This window comes from Arachis hypogaea, chromosome 15 (genome assembly GCF_003086295.3).
Source record: "Arachis hypogaea cultivar Tifrunner chromosome 15, arahy.Tifrunner.gnm2.J5K5, whole genome shotgun sequence".
In the NCBI taxonomy this organism is placed as follows: domain Eukaryota; kingdom Viridiplantae; phylum Streptophyta; class Magnoliopsida; order Fabales; family Fabaceae; genus Arachis; species Arachis hypogaea.
Window position 1 is genome coordinate 101,269,547 of NC_092050.1, and position 17,196 is coordinate 101,286,742.

Here is a 17,196-nt window from a genome sequence, read left to right on the forward strand (position 1 = left end):
CATAATGACACTCTTTCCAAATACAATAGACTCTATGAATATCTTATTAAACACTGAAAAGAAATTTCCTATTTTCTTAAACTTATAACTACGATATAAGGAATTTGTAATGTTTGAAAATACTCAAACTCACTATACACCAAGTAATTGTGTTTCCCCATACTTTCTCTACACGTGTATAATGCTTGTCTATGTCATTCTAACCAAAATGTATAATAATTTATTTATACTGTACAAAAAAAAAAAAAAAATCGTGCAATATCCTGTACATCTCTTGCAAGTGATTCTCAATCATATGGATACGTTGGCTTCAAGATGATTTATTAAAAAATGTCTCTTCGTTAAATAAATATATCTCTTTAAGTAATAATTAATTAGAATACCATTATTTTTGTATATTCTATTTTAAATCATAATATTAAAGATGCAAGATGAAAGGAGTGAAGAAATTTAAAACAGAAGCCGGAAAAGAGAATGAGTTGAAATTGTAGCTTGTATTATAATGCTAAACTATATTTTCTATAACTAGTATTTACTAAAAAACAGTAGATTATAGGCAGATTTTTCGGTAAATTTTATTGTCAAAAATACCGAAAGATTTTTGACGGCTTTTTTGTTAATACAAAAATAAAAAATTTACCAATAAATTATAAGATCTATCAATAATTCTGTCGATATAATTAAAATTTTAATTTTAAGATTTGTACTGACAAAAAATTCATCGATAAATATTTAATAAATATATCGAAAATTTAAATTACTATTAACACACAAACATAATTTGAGAGGCATTTACACAAACACTATTCTCCCTCTCAATTAAAAAGGTGACGTCCTCCACTGCCGCTGTCGCTTGCGTCGCACAAGCTCTCTTCGTCACGCTCGGTCACACAAGCTTTTTTTACCGCCGCTCTCATCGCGTCTGCTCCCTTTGTCTCCATCGTCGCACGAGGTCTCTCTATGCCGTGCTCTTGTATTACGAGCTCTTTCCGTCACTACTTCTTCTCTCCTCACTGAAGGTTTGTCATCGTCTTTTCTCGCTGCTGTTGGTTTAGGTAGGCCTCCGCCTCCTTCTCGTCTCTAGCCCTAACCCTTCCATTGTGATTTTGTTCTGATTTCATTGTCTCTAGCCCTAACCTTGTCCCTTCTCTGTTTTGATTTCATTTTTGTCTTTTTTTTTTGGAAACCATCATTAAAAGATTGTGATTCATTTTCTAGCTTTATATTATAATTGAAGCATGGTTACTGAGAAAATTTGAATATGCTCTGATGAATAATTGATTTGTTTTTCTTGTTAATGGAGAAGAGGGACAACACCAACCTTCCTCTAGGTGTGTATTTTTCTTGTTAATGTGATTGGTATTTTAAAATCTGAACATTTTCGTCATTTTCATTTTCTAGTTCTCAATTCTGGTTCTTAATTATTTGAGTTTTTTTTATACTAATTCTTTGATTTGATCTTGTCACCTTATATTGCAAGTATAACAATTTGGATTCAGTTGAGACAATGAAAGAAATATAGTTATATAGAGATCAAAAGAAAAGCTTCGATAGACCAGAAACTATTCGAGCTGCATCTAAACTTAAGCCTGATAAGAAATTAATGTTTAATAGTAACTTGTCATTGTGCTTTTATTTTCTTAATTGATAACTACTAATATGTTATGGTTTTATAATTAGTAGATGAATAGTGGAGGTTATTCGGTAGTTTTGCTCCATGTTTACAAAGGATAGTTGTTTGCATTCTTAGCCAAGCATCTGCTTCCTCTGAGTGTGAGAGGAATTAGAATCTTTTTGACCATATTCATACAAAAAGAAGAAATAGATTGGAGCATGATAGAGTAAGTGATATTGTTTATGTTACTTATAATTTAGGTCTTAAATCCAGGTAATATATGTTTCATGTAATATCATATTATTTCATACGTAATCTTTATCATAACAAATTTGTAAATTATTAATTCTTCATATATTGTATGAGAAAAACTCAAAACAGCCCCTGACAATTACCTCGAAAGACAACGAGGCCCTTGACAAAAAAAAAAAAAAACCAACTCGGCCCCTAACAATTACCTCGAAAGGACAAGGATGCCCCTGTGCCAAAAAAAGTCAATGTTGTTTTTTTGGCATAGGGGATAATCAGTCCCAAAAAAAAGATCAGGGGCCGGATTGGATTTTTTTGGGGGGGGGCCTCGTTGTCCTTTCGAGGTAATTGTCAGGGGTCGGGTGGGGTATTCACTCATATTGTATTTAAAGTTTTAGGAAGAAAAAAGAAAAAAGAAAGCAAAAGACACAATATGATCCAATTGATTATGAAAGCATCAATTTAGTTGACTTTTGGGTGACGAAAGAGGTTGTAGATAAAGAGCCTGATCTTCCTAGTAATATGGATGACTTATTGCGTGAGTATTATAGTTTATTTTCTAATAATTTATTAGAATGTTGTTTGTTTATAATATAATGATAACATGTGTATTTTATTAGGTGATATTGATGCTGATTTATATCAAAGTGGCATTGGTAGTAGTGGTCTTTATGCTGCATCTCTTGATTCTTCTACTCAAGAGGGTGGAAATAAAGGTGAAGATGATCCCATCGAAACAAATTTGCAACAAGTTCTTGCAGATTTTGATAATTGATAAATCTTCATGTTGGCATTTAATATTTAGTTTTTTTTATTTAACTTTTGAGTTTGATTTTTTAATAAGATCATATAGATTTGGTTGATGATATTTTATGTAGTGTTTTAAATTTCGAAGATATTTTAAGATTTATATTAGCCTATAATTATATTTTAGGTTGTTTATTTATAATTTATTTATTATTCTATTCTAAAACAATTTTTTCGGTTGTACCACCGGGTGGACTGGTTGTGTAACACCCTAATTACCCTAAACCTTACCTCTAGCCGTAAAGCAAAAGATAACTAAGTGCCACGACAGAAATAATACGAAAAGCCCGATGAAGAAATTACAGCTCAATAAAAACAGAAAAGCGTGAAGCGTTCACACGATAACTAAAAGCATAAAGGATAATATACCGGTACAAGATAACAAAGTATATATATGTAGATATATGAGTATATTAGTCATAAAGTACTAGCCTCAGCCTGCAGAGTTTAGGCCGACTAGATATATACAGACATAACAGAATTCTAAAAGTTAAAATAGCATATACAATATCTCTCTCAAAGTTATCCTTTAAGGAAAATAAAGATACAAAAAATAGAGAGAACTACAACAAAATAGTCAAAATGCAAAAGATGATAAAGGATCTTCCACTCTGTTACCATCACGCAACTCACCGAGGTGGGTAACGACCTGCATCTGAAAAACAACAACAGAATATGGTATAGGAACCGGAGGTTCTCAGTATGGTAACAGTGTCTAGTAATGTAAGATATAAGATTTCAGGACGCCAAAGACAATCATAGAACTTCACATCAAGCATAAGATTCAACTTATAAGACAATTTAAATAACTCCTTAGACATGTCATCTAACTTAGGCAATTTCTAATCTAACATTTATGCCACTGTCCCAAAGCCTTCGCCAGCTTAACTGCCATGCGATCCCATTGCCACCGCCTTTCGAACATCCTCAATCCTAGTAGAAAATACAAGTAATAGCAATACAAGTAAAACACAAGCAGAATCATATATATTAAGTAATTCAAGAGGCAAATAAGCATGTTATACAATTAGGCAAAACAATGCAAGTCGGCAAAGCAAGCAAACATATAGAATATGCACATGATGAATGCTTATCCTATTTAGCTGTGATATCACATTGTCGATTCAACTGGCAACCCGACACATTCCCATGGGAATGTCGCCTTTCGGTCATGAATATAAGTGGGATCCCCCCACGGATATAGTGCCGGTCACACTACCCACGGATATATGATGCAAGAGCATCTTTTCTATATTTTCCTAGTGAATTTGCATTTGAATTGTTATGTTTAATCAAGATTTAAATATCTTTTAGCCACTACGAATGCTACTTTGATTTGTGTACAATTTTGTTTATTTCAGGTAGCATTCGGATAGATTTGATGGAATTTCTGTAGAAGAAGAGGAAGAAAGTAGATGATGTTGTCAATCCTGACCTCCTTGCACTCAAACAGAAATAACTTGTGCTACAGAGGTCCAATTGATGTGATTCTAATGGAATTGGAAAGCCAACTTTCAGAGCTTTCCAACGATATATAATAGTCTACATCTTTCATATGGAACTACTGCCTTGGTGGCGCCAAACTTGGGAAATCCCAAGTTTGGCGCCATGATCATCACAACAGCTTGAAAACAATTTCTCCTAAATTTCTAATTATCTATGCTTAACGGGATATGTGACATATAATCCTCTTATATTTGGGTAATTAGGATTTTTGTGACATATAAACTAGAATTGAACTTCACCTTTTAATTGGAATTAAGTGACCAAGAAATTTGCAGTTGATGAAGGTTAGAGGAGACTAAAATGGTCTAAGAAATTAGGGTTTAGTCACATATAGTTTTCCATGAATTGAATCTTGCATGATAAAAATAGTTAGTAAGAAAAGTCAATCCAGAAGATAGATATCTCTGAAGCCTTAACTGTTTTCTCTATAAATATTTCACCTCAATTTACTGCTTGTTTTCTGATTATCTGAATTACTGTTTGATGCATTTGAAATCTCAACACTCTTTTCTGTTTGTCTAACTAAGTAAATCACTTAACCATTGTTCCTTAGTCCATCAATCCTCGTGGGATCGACCCTCATTCACTTGAGGTGCTACTTGGTACGACCCGGAACACTTGCTGGTTAGTTTGTGGGTTATAAATTCCGCACCAATATAGTGCTGGACATACTACCCACGGATATAGTGCCGGACACACTCTTGTGATCTGAAAGGATGCGAGCAGGATACTCTACCACAGACCTCACATCTCAATGTAAGCGAGATTGACCACCATCCTTACGCCGCTGCCGCGACCTCGACAAGCGGGATTGACCATCGTCCTTACCAGACGTATAGCGTTTGAACAGTACCAGTACAAAACAATATATCAGTGGATTTCAGAAATCATTTTCAATTCTCAGTAAAGTCCTCATTTAACCTCGAGTCTTAAACTCATCTCAAACATCATCAGTCTATAATTCCACAACTCATTACCTTAATCATCATTAGAGTACTCCACCATCTCACTCAACTAATCCATCCTCAGTACCCCCAGAAACCTAAGTCTCTGTCTTCTAAATTTATAGGGTCTTTCTCAAATTCTTTTTGGTTCTTTCCTTGAATGTTTCATGGATTTGTTAGTGAAATGATAGATTATATTCTCATTTTGGACTCTAACCTGCATGTGGGGGATCTTATTTCTAATAATACTTAGAATCTTCAAGGTCTTGCCTCTAATATTTCTGAGGATTTAAAATTGATTATTCAAAGCTATGAGCTTGTCTCATATTCTGATGCTCTTAGTTGGATTTGGTGCAGCTCTAGGGGTACTGAATATACCTCAAAAGATGGTTATCTTTGGCTCCTAGATAAGCATGCTCCTGCCGACACTTCAATAAATTGGACTTGGTTGTGAAATCTTCATATTCTTGAGAAAGTGAGACTTTTATTATGGCTATGCCTTCACAATGCTCTTTCCACTCGTGAATTATGATTCAACTGTCACCTTGAATCTTCAAATACTTATAGCCACTACAACATTTCTACAGAACATATTCTCCATTGTTTGAGGGATTGTGCCAAAGCCCAATGCATCTGGAACAACCTTGGAATCAATCAAGCTCCGACTTTAATGGTGCAAGATTTTTCGACTTGATTGCAAACGTTGTTAAGAAGAACTTATTTGTTTCTCTTGTCAGCGGCTTTGTGGTGCATATGGCTTGATTGGAATACTTGTATCTTCAATAATGAAAACCAAACCCCTGCTTCCATAGCTTTCAAAGTCAGATTCTTGGCCGAAGAATTCCGAAATGCCTCGTCTTAGAATTTCCAACAAAGTTCCTTTTTGATTGAATACAAGTAGACTCGACCAAACAATGAATTTGTGAAAATTAACTGTGACAAAAGTTTTTTTCCTGACTTTGGGAAGGCCGAGTATGGATGTGTTCTTCGTGACAAAGATGGTGTAAGAAAGGTTCCTGGTTCAAGTGTGCTCCGCACAAAGTTGTGGGCTATTTGGTGTAGATTGATGTTGGCGCTAGAGAATGGTCTTCGAAATATTATGTGTGAGACTGACTCGGTTGATGCATATTCATTTGTTGACACCTTGAACACTCTTCAAGATCAAATCAGAACTTCTCTCCAAGATTTTTGAATTTAAGATGTGCAAAGAAAGTTCTGTTCAATTTGGTATTATTCATCGTAAGACTAATGAGATTGCTGATCTTTTAGCAAAATATGGTGCACAAGGAATGGCTAGCTAATATACTTGGTTACAATATCCGCTGCTAATATACTTGTTGCAACATGATTTAATTTACTCGTGTTTCTTTTCCTTTTCTTTGTTCTTTTTCTTCTTTCTTACCTAATATATATATATATCCCTTATACGTCGAAAAGTCAGATTATACCTCGGTGAAACTAAATAAAATTAAGATCAAATCAAACCCCTTAACGTAACCAAACTATATCCTAACAAACCTCTTCCCCAAAGTCTCGCCCTGACGTCGACCACGAAGATCATAGCACCAACCGACGAATAAATCAGCTTCGATCAAACTATAAATCAGAGTGAGGGCCAATAATATGGGGCAGAGCATTCAATTTCATCTCACTGATTATACACTCATTCTCTTAAGTGATTCTTTATTGATTTGAGCGTCGGAGTCCTTTTTGCAGGTACCACGCTTAGGTCCGAGTTCACGAGGGTAATCTAATTCCAGAACGAGCTGTCAGATGCCTCAGAGTAGTGAGAGACCGATGTATAGCTCAGAAAGAGTATCCTTTCTAGAACATTTGGCGCCCACCGTGGGCCCCACCTCACTTTTTTTATCTAACATCACTAGATTCGATTTGTATCTTCTTTTCTTTGCAGAAGCCAAACTATGACGGATCATTCAGTAACTCCTCAAGTTAACCCAACCAATGCGAAACTCTTTGTCGCCAATGCTGCTCTACAGGCGGAAAACCAACGAATGGCCGAACTGTTAGCAGCAATGCAGAACAACGACAAAAAAGAATGATAATAAAAAATTCAACAACAACCTCCATGAGGAACAACAGTCAGAGTTGAATGTAAAGACAGGAGAAGCACCTCCCAAAACAGAAAGACGACGAACTGGCCCTTTTTCTGAAGAAATAATGAATTTCAAAATGCCTAAAAATTTTACACTCCCAATGACTTTGACACCGTACAAGGGGATTATAGATCCTAGAGTTCATGTCACAAAATTCGAATCTATGATGTTTCTCAATAGTTACTCCGATCCCATCTTGTGCCGATCTTTCTCAACTTTTTTAAATAGAGCTACTTTATTATAGTTTTCCAACTTACCTGCAGGTTTGATATCCAGCTTCGACGAATTTGTCAAATTATTCATATACCACTTTGCAGCATCCAAAATCTACATGCGGGACTCAGACTATCTCAGTATGATTAGGCAAGGACAACACGAAAGTTTGAAAGACTACATGACGTGCTTCACAACAGCGGCCATGAAAATCCCGAACCTCAATCCAGAGGCACAGCTCCATGCAATAAAGAGTGGCCTCCGACCTGGAAAATTCCAGGAAGCAATAGCAGTTGCAAAGCTGAAGACATTGGAAGAATTTAGGGACAAAGCAACCGGACAAATTGAAATTGAAGAATTACGTGAAGCTCGGAGAAATGAAAAACCATCATCTCGGAAGGAAGAAGAGAAACCTCCCAGGTCTCAGAGCAAGGATTTCAAAAAGCCTTTCAAATTGACACTGAAATTTGATTCATATACCAAGTTCAACACCAAAAGAGAGGACATTATCAAAGAAATCCTGCACAACAAACTGATAAAACCACTGAGCAAAGAAAGCACATATCAGGATCAGAGGCATGTAGACAGAAGTAAACATTGCGCATTTCACCAGAAGTACGGCCATACCACTGATGAATGCATAGTACCCAAAGACCTATTGGAAATGCTAGCAAGACAAGGCTTACTGGATAAATATGTCACTTGCAAAAGCCAGAAAGAAAAAACCAAGGGCGCTGACAAACCGAGTTATAGCTCCGATCATAAAGAAAGGGGAACTTGGTATGACCAGTCAAAACTACTACCTCTAAAGGAATAATAAATTATATTTCAGGTGGCTTCGAGGAGGAGGAGCAACTAATACAGCTAGGAAGTGAAGTTACAGAGCCATGATGACAGTGGAAGGATCTTATCAAAAGATTCAAACCTCTACTCCAGCTGCCCAGATCACTTTCGGTGTGTCCGACTTCAAGTCACAGTGTCTGAACTTGGACGATCCAGCGGTGATCTCGATCCAAATACGGGAAATAACAGTAAAAAAGGTTCTACTCGACCCAGGGAGTAGCTGATGCATGGAAACTTGTCTCTTAACAAAATTTTCTCGGCAAGTATACCGAATTATCGTCAAGTAAAAACTCACAATAGAGTGAGGTCGAATCCCACAGGGATTGATTGGTCAAGCAACTTTAATCAGAAGAATGTTCTAGTTGAGCCAAGCAGAAATTGAGTTGATATTTGCAGAAACGTAAATGGCGGGAAAGTAAATAATAGAAATTGTAAATGCTGGAAATAAAGAGCAAAATGTAAATGGCGGAAAGTAAATTGCAGAATCTTAAATGGGGATTTGGGAAAATAAACATAAAAGTAAATGGCAAAATGTAAAGAGAATGGGTAAGATCAGAAATGGGGGATTCATTGGGCTCAAGAGATGTTGTATTCTCCGGATCAAGTTCATTCTCATCTCTTCCTCAATCAATGCATTCATTGATCTCCTTGGCAATCTTAAGTGATTGGATTCAAATTCCTTGCTAATTCAATCTCTCAAATCTTGATCAATAGCCAATTCCTTGGTCTAATTGCTCATGAGAAGAGATGAAGTATGGTCACTGATTATACCACATGTATTCCCAAATCAAAGTGTTGGTAGGATTATATGTCACTATATCCATCCAAACCCCAATTTAGTCCAACATGAGAAAGCATTTCTAGCATGATCTCTTCATTCCTCTTCCAAGGTTTCGAAGAGATCCAAGTATGAATAGCTCCTTTTCTAAGACAACTACCCAATTGGATGAAGATTGAAAGCTTTCTAGTAAAATCAAGAGAAAAGAAAGAAGAAGAATAATGAAAACTATTATTGATCTATCAAATTACAACAGAGCTCTCTAACCCAATGAAAGGGGTTTAGTTGTTCATAGCTCTGGGAATGGAAAGCATAAATGAAAAGTACATACTGAAAAGCTAAAACTAGAAGTCGCAGAGAAAGTAAAATATATAGAGTGTAGTTCTCCAAAATGCCAAAAGGTTTTTTTCACTAGTTCAAAACTACTTATTTTATAGTTGGCTTCTTCAAGTCTTGGATATGGGCCTTTGGATCTTTAGTTGAAGCAGTTACAATCTTCAGTGGGCTCAGCTTTGCTTGCAGAGAAAGTGTGAGTTAGAAATGGACGTTAGTTAGGACGTTAGTGGTGTTAACGTTAAGTAAAAGTGTGGGTTCGAGAACGTTAGTGATGATCACCTTTTTCACTAACGTTCCAAGTCAAAATTGATCCACGTTAACTTCAACGTTAGTGGCACTAACGTGACCACTAACGTTGCCTCTTGGTCCTTTGCAAACGTTATTGGCATTCACCTTTTCCAATAACGTTGCTTATTGCCCCCTTTCCCCACGTGAGAGTTCACGTTAGTATAGCTAACGTGACCTTTAACGTAGGCTTGCCTAATCTTCGAGAGCGTTAGTGACACTTACCTTTGTCACTAACGCTCCAAACGCCCCTCCTTCCCACGTTAGAGTTCACGTTAATTAGATTAACGTGACCACTAATGTGGTGGTGATTGCCATCTCCAACGTTAGTGACAAAGGTGAGTGTCACTAACGTTGGTCCATCAATTCTTCTTCCACGTTAGCTTCCACGTTAACGTAATTAACGTGGCAACTAACGTGGGCAATCGTAGCTTAATAGTGGCTTAATCCAACGTTATTGACAAAGGTGAGTGTCACTAACGTTGGCAATTCTTTGTGCCTTCCACGTTAGAGTTCACGTTAATGTGATTAACGTGACTCTTAACGTGGCCAAGTGTGCCCCTTTTTCCAACGTTAGTGGTATTCACTTTTACCACTAACGTTGGAGCTTCACTTCTCTTCCACGTTAGCTTCCACGTTAACGTAATTAACGTGGCAACTAACGTGGGCTATAATGGCTTTCGAAGGCGTTATTGGCGATCACTTTTCTCATTAACGTTGCAAGCTAGCTCCCATTCCACGTTAGTGGCCACGTTAATTAGACTAACGCGGCTACTAATGGTGCACGAAATTGTGATGTCCAGGCTCGAACAATCCCTGGTAATGGCTCCAAAGCTTGGTGCTTTGATATTAATTCATAATTGTCACAACTTCGATACAACTAACCAGCAAGTGCACTGGGTCGTCCAAGTAATACCTTACGTGAGTAAGGGTCGAATCCCACGGAGATTGTTGGTATGAAGCAAGCTATGGTCACCTTGTAAATCTCAGTCAGGCAGATATAAAGTGATAATGGTGTTTTCGAATATTATATAATAAAATAGGGATAGAGATACTTATGTAAATCATTGGTAGGAATTTCAGATAAGCGAATGGAGATGCTTTTCATTCTTCTGAACCTCTGCTTTCCTGCTATCTTCATCCAATCAGTCTTACTCCTTTCCATGGCTGGCTTTATGTGATACATCACCATTGTCAACGGCTACTTTCGGTCATCTCACGGGAAAATGATCCAATGCCCTGTCACGGCACGGCTAATCGTCTGGAGGCATCACCCTTGTCAATGGCTTCATCTTATCCTCTCAGTGAATAATATGCTCACGTACCCTGTCACGGCACGGCTATTCATCTGTCGGTTCTCGATCATGCTGGAATAGGATTTACTATCCTTTTGCATCTGTCACTAACGCCCTGCAATCGCGAGTTAGGAGCTCGTCACAGTCATTCAATCATTGAATCCTACTCGGAATACCACAGACAAGGTTTAGACCTTCCGGATTCTCTTGAATGCCGCCATCATTCTAGCTTACGCCACGAAGATTCTGGTTAGGAGATCTAAGAGATATTCATTCTAGCTTAATTCATGTAGAACGGAAGTGGTTGTCAGGCACGCGTTCATAAGGGAGAAGGATGATGAGCGTCACACATAATCATCACCTTCATCACGTTCTTGGGTGCGAATGGATATCTTAGAAGCAAAATAAGATGAATTGAATAGAAAACAGTAGTACTTTGCATTAATCTTTGAGGAACAGCAGAGCTCCACACCTTAATCTATGGAGTGTAGAAACTCTACCGTCGAAAATACATAAGTGATAGGTCCAGGCATGGCCGTGTGGCCAGCCCCCATGATCTAAGAACAATGCGTTCAAAGATGATCCTAAGATCCTAAGCTGATCAAAAGATGGTCAAAAAGACTAGTAAAAGGTCCTATTTATAATAAACTAGTCACTAGGGTTTACATGAGTAAGTAATTGATGCATAAATCCACTTCCTGGGCCCACTTGGTGTGTATTTGGGCTGAGCTTAAGTGTAGCACGTGCAGAGGCCATTTGTGGAGTTGAACGCCAGTTTCTGTGCCAGTTTGGGCATTCAACTCTGGTTTTGGATCCTTTTCTGGCGCTGGACGCCAGAATTGGGCAGAAGGCTGGCGTTGAACGCCAGTTTACGTCGTTAATTCTTGGCCAAAGTATGGACTATTATATATTGCTGGAAAGCCCTGGATGTCTACTTTCCAACGCAATTAGAAGCGCGCCATTTCAAGTTCTGTAGCTCCGGAAAATCCATTTTGAGTGCAGGGAGGTCAGAATCCAACAGCATCAGCAGTCCTTTTTCAACCTCTGAATCTGATTTCTGCTCAAGTCCCTCAATTTCAGCCAGAAAATACCTGAAATCACAGAAAAACACACAATCTCATAGTAAAGTCCAGAAATGTGAATTTAACATAAAAACTAATGAAAACGTCCCTAAAAGTAACTAGATCCTACTAAAAGCATACTAAAAACAATGCCAAAAAGCGTATAAATTATCCGCTCATCACAACACCAAACTTAAATTGTTGCTTGTCCCCAAGCAACTGAAAATCCAATAGGATAAAAAGAAGAGAATATACTATAAATTCCAAGCTATCAATGAAACATAGCTGCAATCATATGAGCGGGACTTATAGCTTTTTGCCTCTTGAATAGTTTTGGCATCTCACTTTATCCATTGAGGTTCAGAATGATTGGCATCTATAGGAACTTCAGATTTCGAATAGTGTTATTAACTCTCCTAGTTCAGTATGATGATTCTTGAACACAGCTTCTTTATGAGTCTTGGCCGTGGCCCTAAGCACTTTGTTTTCCAGTATTACCACCGGATACATAAATGCCACAGACACATAATTGGGTGAACCTTTTCAGATTGTGACTCAGCTTTGCTAAAGTCCCCAATTAGAGGTGTCCAGGGTTCTTAAGCACACTCTTTGTTTTTGCTTTGGACCTTGACTTTAACCGCTCAGTCTCAAGTTTTCACTTGACATCTACACGCCACAAGCACATGGTTAGGGACAGCTTGGTTTAGCCGCTTAGACCAGGATTTTATTCCTTTAGGCCCTCCTATCCACTGATGCTCAAAGCCTTGGGATCCTTTTTATTTGCCCTTGCCTTTTGGTTTTAAGGGTTATTGGCTTTTTCTGCTTGCTTTTTCTTTTTCTTTCTATTTTTTTTTCGCCTATTTTTTTTTCTCTTTCTCTTTTTTTTTTCTGCAAGCTTTGTTTTTTGCTACTTTTTCTTGCTTCAAGAATCATTTTTATCATTTTTCAGATTATCAAATAACATGTCTCCTATTCATCATTCTTTCAAGAGCCAACATATTTAACATTCTTAAACAACAACTTCAAAAGACATATGCACTGTTCAAGCATACATTCAGAAAACAAGAAGCATTGTCACCACATCAATATAATTAAACTAAGTTCAAGGATAAATTCGAAACTCATGTACTTCTTGTTCTTTTGAATTAAAACATTTTTCATTTAAGAGAGGTGATGGATTCATAGGACATTCATATCTTTAAGACAAAGTTACTAACTACTAATGATCATGTAGTGAAGACACAAACATAGATAGGCACATAACATAGAAAACGAAAAACAGAAGAAAGAAGAACAAGGAATGAATCCACCTTAGTGATGGTGGTGTTTCCTTCTTGAGGAACCAATGATGTCCTTGAGCTCTTCTATGTCTCTTCCTTGTCTTTGTTGCTCCTCCCTCATTGCTTTTTGATCTTCTCTTATTTCATGAAGCATGATGGAGTGTTCTTGATGTTCCACCCTTAGTTGTCCCATATTGGAACTCAATTCTCCTAGGGAGGTGTTGATTTGCTCCCAATAATTTTGTGGAGGAAAGTGCATTTGAGGCATCTCCGGGATCTCATGGAAGTGAGCTTCTTGCGCCTCTTGAGCTCCATGATTGGGCTCTCTTGCTTGCTCCATCTTTTTCTTAGTGATGGGCTTGTCCTCTTTAATGAGGATATCTCCCTCTATGTCAATCCCAGCTGAATTGCATAGGTGGCAAATGAGGTGAGGAAAGGCTAACCTTGCCATAGTGGAGGACTTGTCAGCCACCTTGTAGAGTTCTTGAGGTATAATCTCATGAACTTCCACCTCTTCTCCAATCATGATGCTATGGATCATGATGGCCCGGTCTATAGTAACTTCAGACCGGTTGCTAGTGGGAATGATTGAGCATTGAATAAACTCCAACCATCCTCTAGCCACAGGCTTGAGGTCCAATCTTCTTAGTTGAACCGGCTTGCCTTTGGAGTCAACCTTCCATTGAGCTCCTTCTACACATATGTCCATAAGGACTTGGTCCAACCTTTGATCAAAGTTGACTCTCCTTGTGTAGGGGCGTGCGTTCTCTTCCATGTATGGCAAGTTGAACGCCAACCTCACATTTTCCGGACTAAAATCTAAGTATTTCCCCCGAACCATTGTGACATAGTTCTTTGGATCCGGGTTCTTACTTTGATCATGGTTCTTGGTGATCCATGCATTGGCATAGAACTCTTGAACCATTAGGATGCCGACTTGTTGGATGGGATTTGTTTAGAACTTCCCAACCTCTTCTTTGAATTTCATGTCGGATCTCCGGATACTCATTTCTTTTGAGTTTAAAAGGGACCTCAGGGATCACCTTTTTCTTGGCCACAACATCATAGAAGTGGTCTTGATGGGCTTTGGAGATGAACCTTTCCATCTCCCATGACTCGGATGTGGAAGCTTTTGTCTTCCCTTTCCCTCTTCTAGAGGATTCTCCGGTCTTGGGTGCCATCAATGGTAATGGAAAAACAAAAAAGCTATGCTTTTACCACACCAAACTTAGAATATTGCTCGCCCTCGAGCAATAAACAACAGAAATAGAAGAAGAAGAAGAAGAAATATGGAGAGGGAGAGGGAGATGAGGTTTCGGCCAAGAGGAGTGTAGAGGGGTGTGTTGTGTGAATTTGATGAAGAATGGAGGTCTTTATATAGGGAAGGGAGGGGGGGTTAAGGTTCGGCCATATGGGTGGGTTTGGGTGGGAAATTGGTTTTGAATTTTGAAGGTAGGTGGAGTTAATGAGGTAGGTTTATGGGGAAGAGTGGATGGATGTGAGTGGTGAAGGTTTAGTGGGGAAGAGAGTTTGTGGGGTTGTGTGAAAGAGAGTGGTGAGAAGGAGTGAGTGGAGGTAGGTGGGGATCTTGTGGGGTCCACAGATCCTGAGTGGATCCTGTGGGGTCCACAGATTCTTAGGTGTTCAAGGATTTACATCCCTGCACCCATTAGGCATGTAAAAATGCCTTTGTACTCAACTCTGGGCGTTCAGCGCCAGGTTGGTGGCCATTTTGGGCGTTCAACGCCCATTTGTGTGCCATTTCTGGCGTTGAACGCCAGAACCATGCCTGTTCTGGCGTTCAGCGCCCAGAAGCTGCCCATTTTGGGCGTTCAGCGCCAGAACCATGCTCTGTTCTGGCGCTGAACGCCAGACAGATGCTCCTCTAGGGTGTGATTTTTCTTCTGCTGTTTTTGATTCCGTTTTCAATTTTTCTATTTATTTTGTGACTCCACATGATCATGAACCTAAGAAAACATGAAAAACAATAAAAATAAGAATTAGATAAACATTGGGTTGCCTCCCAACAAGCGCTTCTTTAATGTCAATAGCTTGACAGTGGGCTCTCATGGAGCCTCACAGATGTGCAGAGCTTTGTTGAGACTCTCCAACACCAAACTTAGAGTTTGGATATGGGAGTTCAACACCAAACTTAGAGTTTGGTTGTGGCTTCCCAACACCAAACTTAGAGTTTGACTGTGGGGGCTCTGGTTGACTCTGCTTTGAGAGAAGCTTTTCATGCTTCCTCTTCATGGTTGCAGAGGGAGATCCTTGAGTTTTGAATACAAGGGAGTTCTCATTCCATTGAAGGACTATTTCACCTCTGTCAACATCAATCACAGCTCTTGCTGTGGCCAGGAAAGGTCTTTCTAGGATGATGGATTCATCCTCTTCCTTTCCAGTATCCAGGACTATGAAATCAGTAGGTATGTAAAGGCCCTCAACCTTTACTAATACATCTTTTACTTGTCCATAAGCCTGTTTTCTTGAGCTGTCTGCCATCTCTAGTGAGATTTTAGCAGCTTGCACCCCATAGATTCCCAGTTTCTCTATTATAGAGAGAGGCATGAGGTTTATTCCTGAACCAAGGTCACATAGAGCCTTAAAGATCATGGTGCCTATGGTACAGGGTATTATGAACTTTCCAGGATCCTGTCTCTTCTGAGGTAATGTCAGTTGATCCAGATCACTTAGTTCATTGATGAACAAGGGAGGTTCAACTTCCCAAGTATCAATGCCAAATAATTTGGCATTCAGCTTCATGATCGCACCAAGAAACTTGGCAGTTTGCTCTTCAGTAACATCCTCATTCTCTTCTGAAGAGGAATACTCATCAGAGCTCATGAAGGGTATAAGGAGGTTCAATGGAATCTCTATGGTCTCTAGATGAGTCTCAGATTCATTTGGTTCCTTAGAGGGAAGCTCCTTATTGATCACTGGACGTCCCAGGAGGTCTTCCTCCTTGGGATTCACGTCCTCTCCTCTCCTCACAGGTTCGGCCATGGCGCTTATGTCAATGGCCTTGCACTCTCCTTTTGGGTTCTCTTCTGTATTGCTTGGGAGAGTACTAGGAGGGATTTCAGTGATCCTTTTACTCAGCTGGCCCACTTGTGCTTCCAAATTTCTAATGGAAGACCTTGTTTTATTCATGAAACTTACAGTGGCCTTGGATAGATCAGAGACTAGATTTGCTAAATTAGAAGCATTTTGCTCAGAGTTCTCTGTCTGTTGCTGAGTTGATGATGGAAAAGGTTTATTATTGTTAAACCTGTTTCTTCCACCATTATTAAAGCCTTGTTGGGGCTTTTGATCCTTCCATGAGAAATTTGGATGATTTCTTCATGTTGCGTTATAGGTGTTTCCATAAGGTTCACCTAAGTAATTAACTTCTGCTATTGCAGGGTTCTCAGGATCATAAGCTTCTTCTTCAGAAGATGCCTCTTGAGTACTGTTGGATGCAGCTTGCATTCCATGCAGACTCTGAGAGATCATATTGACTTGCTGAGTCAATATTTTATTCTGAGCCAATATGGCATTCAGAGTATCAACCTCAAGAACTCCCTTCTTCATAGGTGTCCCATTACTCACAGGATTCCTTTCAGAAGTGTACATGAACTGGTTATTAGCAACCATGTCAATGAGTTCTTGAGCTTCTGCAGGCGTTTTCTTTAGGTGAATGGATCCACCTGCAGAAGTATCCAATGACATCTTAGATAACTCAGACAGACCATCATAGAATATATCCAGGATGGTCCATTCTGAAAGCATGTCAGAGGGACACTTTTTGGTCAACTATTTGTATCTTTCCCAAGCTTCATAGAGGGATTCACCTTCTTTCTGCCTGAAGGTTTGAACATCAGCTCTAAGCTT

The 17,196-nt window shown here is 38.7% G+C and overlaps 1 non-coding gene across 1 annotated transcript; it reads left to right on the forward strand.

Annotated features, from left to right (window-relative positions):
* Positions 1-17,088: 17,088 nt before the first annotated feature.
* LOC112753462 (small nucleolar RNA R71) lies at positions 17,089-17,196 on the forward strand. The gene has a single exon (XR_003177849.1). It is a non-coding gene; the product is annotated as a small nucleolar RNA R71 (small nucleolar RNA).